A 7,909-nucleotide genomic window follows, 5' to 3' on the forward strand; every position below is an offset into this window, starting at 1 on the left:
TTTCGTGCAGGTGACACGTAAAAGCACCCACTACACTCTTGGAGTGGTTGGCGTTAGGAAGGGCATCCAGCTGTAGAAACTCTGCCAAATTAGATTGGAGCCTGGTGTTGCCATCCGGTTTCACCAGTCCTCAGTCAAATCGTCCAACCCATGCTAGCATGGAAGGCGGACGTTAAACGATGATGATGATGATGATTACTCAATCCTTCTCACACTTCTGTTCCACCCCATCCCTTGACTTACAATAAGTAGTTTTTAAACCCTACTGGAAACCCTCACACTTCCTGACTCCATGCTATTTCAATCTGAACATGAACCAACAGTCAAGTCATAACTACCAATCTTTCCTCTTGATAACAAACAAAATAAAATATTTCATAGTATGCATTAGGTTACATAAACAAACACACACTATCCCCCACCACTACCATCGCCACCATCACCATCACCACCATCATCATTGTATTGTCTGTTTTTCTATGTTGGTATGGATTCAACAAGTCTCCCAGCATTCCCTCGCTTTCTGGCACACACAACAGAGAAAATCCAGCTGAGTATGTTGTCGTAGGCATGGTTCTCATGACTGATTACCCTTTCTATCACTAACTCTACACTACACCCTGGATAGCATGCATTCTATCAAGTCACTAGCGCTTGAGAAGTTGCTATCTGCAGTGGGACTAAGCACTCCTCTGGCTGTGAAATTAAGAAGTCTGCTTCCTTGCTTCCCAACCCCATGGTTTCAAGTTCATTCCCACTGAGTGACACCTTGCTAAGTTATGTTTTGACCTTCACAATCCAATCATCCAGAACTAGATTTCTTATGAACCACCAACTTCAGTGTGGAACCCTGCCAAAAGCCTTCTCTATCTAGAGTGGTCTCTTCTGAGGTAAGAACAGACAGTTGTTCCAGTAGGAAATGTGCATCACTGGTGAGCCACCCTGGCACAAACCTTAACTAGAGTCTTATCTAAGCTAAATTCTTTTCCTAATTACTTGTGCTTTCTTTTTTACCTTTTACTTGGCACACGTGCTGGTGGCATGTAATAAGCACCATTTAAGCACGGGTCAATGCCAGTGCTGCCTGACTGGCTCCCCATGCTGGTGGCACGTAAAAAGCACCCACTATACTCTTGGAGTGGTTGGCAATAGGAAGGGCATTCAGCTGTAGAAACATTGCCAGATCAGACTGGAGCCTGGTGCAGCCTACTGGCTCACCAGACCTCAGTCAAACCGTCCAACCCATGCCAGCATGGAAAGCGGACGTTAAATGATGATGATGATGATGATGACTTGTTTCAGTCATCAGACTGCAGCCATGCTGGAGCACCACCTTGAAGAATTTTAGTCAAACGGATCAACCCCAAAACATATGTTGCTCTTTTTTAAAGCCTCGTACTTATTCTATTGATCTTTTTTTGCCAAACTGCTAAGTTACAGAGACATAAACACACCAACACTGGTTGTCAAGCAGTGGTGGGGGACAAACACACACACACACATATACACAACATATTTCTTTCAGTTTTTGTCCACCAAATCCACTCACAAGGCCTTGGTCAGCCTGAGGCTATAGTAGAAGACACTTGCCAAAAGTGCCACAGAGAAGGATTGAACCTGCAACAATTCTTTCAACTTAAGTCTCATTAACAAAAGAAGGATGCAGTAGATAGGACAATGTGTTTAAGATATGTATACACAAAAAAAAATGCAATAGTCACAGCCGGGGATTGCTCTTCTCCCCCATTACTCACCTGAGTTTTAAACAACACCAACAATAATTAATTATAACAACAACAACAACAAAAAAAGGAAGTGAACAGCTGAACAATTTAAATGTGTTGAGTGAACCATGACAGAACAATACATTACCACCCTCCAACCCTTTTCCCATCTTTCAAGAATTGGATTCCAGTTCACAGCTGTTTCTATTGTATTCTAGGAATTGAAACAGTAGTAGAGGTCAAGCAATCAATGGCAATAACTGATTGACCTTCCATTGAACATAGGTTGTAATATTTCTTTTTCTTTCAACATATGTGATCCTGAGGTTAGAGATAAGTGTTGGCAGGGCACTGTTTAGTCTTGGTGAGTTATGTTAAAAGTGAGAGAACTCTGTAGAGTCTAGCATACTAATTTGAATAGTACCTCTTCGGCAGCCCGGTTCTCTTGGCTGCAAGTAGATATGACAGTAAGATATCATTCGGTGTATTATGTCTACAATCAAGATGATAGCATAGAGTGGTACAGGTCACTTCATTGAGTCCAGCATTAAAACATTCTCCAGTTCAGTTCACTGAGGTACCACATTCGGTATACTCCACTGTAATATGTCTTTAGTGTTTAATTTGGTCAAAGCCAGCCCAAATATCATACCTATTTTAGGTCAAAACTGACTAGATCCAATCTCTCATACCTACCTTATGGTGTCATTCTAAAAATATACAAATACACCATTGAAATTTTGAAGCTACAAAATGAGTGATTAATTCAAAACAATGTGAATGAATAACCATTATATTTGGTAAAGAAATCTGAATGCTAAATGGTCAACATTTCCATTCACCTACATATTGACACACAATGTCATATTGTTCTCAACCAAAGACATTTAACAGACCAGCCTACTTAGCTCTAAACAGGTATGACAGTGTGGCAAAGTTAAGTTTCCTGTGTCCATAATTGAAGACACTAAACTGTCATGTAAATAAGTACCACAGTGAGATATAGTACACTGTGCAGTGTCCACAAAGCAGTCTCACTCTACAGTTCAGTCTATCTGGCCGTAAATAGGTACCACTACATTAAACAGTGGCAGTATTGAAAAACAATCATTAAGAATGCTGTGCAATTAATTCAATTCTACTTAGTGTAGGTTGAGGCTGAAGAGATGCGATTAGCCCAAGTGTGTGATAATTTTCATTAGCCACAGACAAATTCCTGAGCAATGAAAGACAGATGGTGTACACAACATTTTTTTTTTATGTATTCCAAAGAGCAGACAGCACACTGAAAGTGTATGTGTATTCATCCCCATTATTATTTTGTGCATTTCGCAATAGTGATATGGGTTGGAGAGGCTTCACAATAGCCCATCATTCACCACAGTACTTCGTACTCTGATATCAACAGAGAAACATCACACCAACTCTCTTATTGTACATGCTCTTATTTTCAAGATGGACTGGGTGCATATAATCATGTTACAACCACTTGTCTTGTCACATTGTCCCTGATAAGTTTATAGACTTCCAGCTACTCTAAGTTGTTTTGATTTTTTCCTTCCTTTTTGGAGGGATTTTTACAGCTGGATGCCATTCTTAACCCTTTGGCATTTAAACTGATCATATCTGACCCAATTAGTTCATGTGTTTTATATTCAAACCAACCAGATCTGACCTCTCACACCTACCCTACAATGTCATTCTAAAAGTAGACAGTCGCATCATCAAAATCTTGAACCTACAAGATATTGCATAATTAATTCAAAACAAGGTGAATAAATAAGCATTATATTTAACACAGTAATCTGAAGGCTAAAAGGTTACCAAAAATCTTTACAGTACATACTTAGTGTGTTATATTATGCCCCCATCATCATCAGAGAGGCTGACCATGGAAGAGCCAAAGGTTCCATTCTGCCCTACACAATTTTTTTTAGTGATTATGATCTCCAAGGTGCATTTCTAAATTCTGTAGGTAGATGGGTTTTCCTAAAAAGGAGCACAGGTTACAGTGCCAGTCTATGGCCACTTGGGTACACTACTCTGTTTCTATGATGTACAATGGGTAGGTCAGTTACAGCAGAGCTCAAGTAGCATCTTCTGTTCGGTTTTATCTCTATTCTGTATTTGGTTTTTATTATAGATCTCTGCTTTCTTAGACACCCCACCTTGGCTTCAGTTTAAGAAATTCATTCATCTCTGTGATTAGGGCAGAACCATTTTTGTTTATGAGGTTTGTTTTGTTGACCTTTCAGTGCCAACCTATCTGAAACCATCATTGGTTCTATTATACAAAATACCTGTTTTAAGGTGATTTAAATTAAAGAACCTCCATCAAAATTTCCATGTTAATAATTTATGTTCCAAACACCAGCTAAATACTGACAAAGTCAGTTTTTAATCATTTTCAAAATGTCAATTCCAACAGAAATATGACAACAGAAGGGTCAAATGTAAGGGTTAGCTGAGAAACCAGATCTCTGCACTAAAAGGAATGTGAACTGTCGGTCTCGAAAAAACACAATAAGAGCGCTCGCTCTCTCTCTCTCTCTCTCTCTCTCTCCCCTCTCTCTATAAATGCATACATATTTACGTACATACATACACACACACACATCATCATCATCATTCTTTAACATGGGATATGAGTTGTTGTCTGGGGAAAACACAATAAGAGCTCTCCACCTCTCTCTCTCTACATAAATACATTTATATATATATATATATATATATATATATATATATAGAGAGAGAGAGAGAGAGAGAGAGAGAGAGAGAAAGGGGAAGGAGAGAGGACTGTTATTGAGTTCTTTTTCCAAATTACAACTTACATTCCATATTTATTTTTATGTTTTTATCTGTTGCTTGTTTCAGTTATCAGACTACAGCCATTCTGGAGCATCACCTTGAAGAACTTTTAGACGAATGAGTCAACCCTGGTACCTATTTTATGTGTGTGTGTGTGTGTACAAGCATGGCCATGTGGTAAGAAGCTTGCTTCCCGACCACATGGGCCCCGGTTCAGTCCAATTGTGCAGCACCTTGGGCAAGTGTCTTCTACTATAGCCTTTGGCTGACCAAAACCTTATTAGTGGATTTAGGATTCAGAAACTGAAAGCAGCCCATCTTGAATGTATGTGTCTGTTTGTCTCTGTGTTTGTCTCCCGACAAGCTATGATGGTGTATTTACATCTCCGTAACTTAGCAGTTTGGCAAAACTGACCAACAGATAAAGTGCCAGGCTTAAAAGATAAGTACTGTAGTTGATTCAGTCAACTAAAAAAAATTCAAAGTGGTGCCCCAGCATGGCCACAGTCAAGTGACTGAAACAATTTAAAGATAAAAGAAAAAAATATATACAGAGTGTGATGGATAAATTGTCACCATTTTATATTTTTAATTTCGCGCATGCACATTGTTTATTTTTGATTTTGTCAACTACACAGTATAGTAGGGTCAATTGGGCACCGTCTGTGAGAAAAAACAGCACCATGACACAATTCACTCTGCCAGAAATTTGGGAATGGCATGCTATACTGCTTGGTATTTGCACCGGAAGCTCCAATATGAACATTTCAGAGTGTTTGGTAGTCAATCTGAGGACAGCGCAGTCTGAGGACATGTACTGAGAGTGATAAAAATCAAACATCCAGTCAACATCATGGTGTTTGGAGTGATCACTAGCAATGTTAGCCTCCATTCATCTTCCCACACGGTCTAAGACTCAACACGGAGGCTTACATCAAGTACCTGGAGGAGGTAATGCTGCTCTGGGTCAAGAGGGTGGCTGCTGGAAGACCCTGTGTCTGGCAACAGGACTCTGCACCATGCCACACAAGCAGGAGAACCCAGTCATGGCTGTTAGACATCTGGCCACCTAATTCCTCATACTGCAACCCCCTTCATTATTATGTGCTGGGCACAGGTGAGCGAGAGACCAACAAAACTCCTTGTAACACCAAACATGGACTGAAGGTAGCATTCCCCAATTTAAACAAGGAGACCGTCCAAAAGAGTAGCAGAAGATTCCAAAGCCATCTGAAGACTGTGGTTGAAGCCAATGGCGATTTTATTGAATAAATTTACTCTTTAGTATTTCAAGATATTTTTATGTAAGTTTAGTAAATGTATCTGTTAAAATGAGATGTCAATGTTATTTTCATTTCTGCTTAATTTACATGACAGCTTATTCACCACACCCTGTATATATATATATTTATATATATATATATATACACACACACACCTACTTCCTCCACCTTCCTCTTCATTTGATATTCATGACTGACCACACCTCCACTTGTGTTCACAAGACACATTTCTCTTTATCCACCCACATCTCTATGAAGTTCTCTTTATTCATTTTCCTTTAACCTGAGGATACATTCTGATGCACCTTCGCCACCCACCTGCTCCTCTTCCAACTGGGGTAACAATGTACCGATCCCCCCACCCCGCACAGCAAAACACCTCTTCCTGCCCCTCTATCATACCTTAACATTTCTCATCACCTGGCATAAAGTGACCTTCCTCAATACTACTTCCCCACCACACACACTCAGTTGCAAGGTTCTGTCTTACGAATTACTTGGTTGCCTCACCAGGGCCAGTACCACACAAATGAAACACACCTAGTACACTCTGTAAAGTGGTGGGTGTTAGGAAAGACATCCATCCATAGAAACCATGTCAAAGCAGACACTGGGGCCTGGTGCAGCCCTCTGGCTTGCCAGCTCCAGTCAAACTGTTCAACCCATGCCAGCATGGGAGACAGACATTAATTGATGCTGGTGCTAATATATATTAGGAAGAGCATCCACCCATAGAAACCACACCAAAATAGACCATGGGACCTGGTACAGACCCTGGCTTTGCCAGTTCCTGTTAAGCTGTCCAACCCAGGTCAGCATGGAAAATGGACTGCACCAGTATGTCCATTAACATTAAATGATGGCCTGTACCTGTACGTCCATTAACATTAAATGATGTCCATTAATGGACATCATTTAATGTCCATGGAGATTAAACGATGATAATGATGGTTGGTCACACACGCACACACACATATTGTTTTTGTTTTTTTTTGTACTTGGTGAGTAAGATTCATGATGTAAATTCATGTGTTGAAACAAATCTTGTTGTGTCTTGTGGGAGTCATTATGTCAATAATAATAACAACTTAATCACAGGTTGAATACCACTTTTTACTGTGAGTCAATTGGTTAAACATCTAACGAATCGATCGCTTATTTAATGTGCTGGTTAAACAATCAGTTGTTTGTTAGATCAGATCTTGGAGCAAGAGGAGTGTTACTAAGTCACTGCAAACAGTGATGAAAGTAAATGGTATGTACATCACCAACCAATGTCCAATTGGTGGTTGGTGTATATACATCACCAGCCAGAGTCTGGTACATAGATAAGTAGTGTATATATATCAACAGCCAGTATATAGTAAGTTAGAGTATATACAAGTCAGTCATCATCATCATTACCATTTTTATAGAGAGTATGTGTGTGTATGTATGTGTGCATGACAGACTTTCCATCATATACCTGTCTCATTATAACCTTTTCTCCCCCAAAACAAGATCACCTCCTCCAATGCCCCCTCCCCTCTTAAAAGTATTTTTTTTGTCTTGCAAGTACTTGGTGACCTTGTCAGTGCAGGTACCACTTAAAAGCACCCAGTCCACACTGTAAAGTGGTTGGTGTTCGGAAGGGCATCCAGCTGTAAAAGCCTTGCCAAAACTGATCTCGTCTGTGCTCGTGCCATGTAAAAAGCACAACTCACCTCACCTGTGCTAGTGCCACGTAAAGAGCACAACTCACCTCACCTGTGCTAGTGCCACGTAAAGAGCACAACTCACCTCACCTGTGCTAGTGCCACGTAAAGAGCACTAAGTCCAATCTACTGAGTGGTTGGTGTTAGGAAGGGCATCCAGCTGTAAAAATCCTGCCAAAACAGTCACAGAAGTCTGGTGCAGGCTTCAGCCTGGCCGGCTCTTGTGAAACCATCCCACTCATGCTAGCATGGAAGGTGGACGTTAAACGATGATGATGATGATGATGATGATGATGTATATGGCAGACTTTCCCATATGTGTGAGTGTGTGTGTGCATGTATGTATATGACAGACTTTCCCATCATATATATATATATATATATATATATATATATATAT

The 7,909-nt window shown here is 40.2% G+C and overlaps 1 protein-coding gene across 1 annotated transcript in view; it reads right to left on the bottom strand.

The window, feature by feature from the left end:
- LOC106881556 (NTF2-related export protein 2) overlaps positions 1 to 7,909 on the bottom strand; it is a 42,637-nt gene that overhangs the window by 1,070 nt on the left and 33,658 nt on the right. The window lies entirely within an intron of this gene.

Source organism: Octopus bimaculoides, chromosome 13, assembly GCF_001194135.2.
Source record: "Octopus bimaculoides isolate UCB-OBI-ISO-001 chromosome 13, ASM119413v2, whole genome shotgun sequence".
NCBI lineage: Eukaryota > Metazoa > Mollusca > Cephalopoda > Octopoda > Octopodidae > Octopus > Octopus bimaculoides.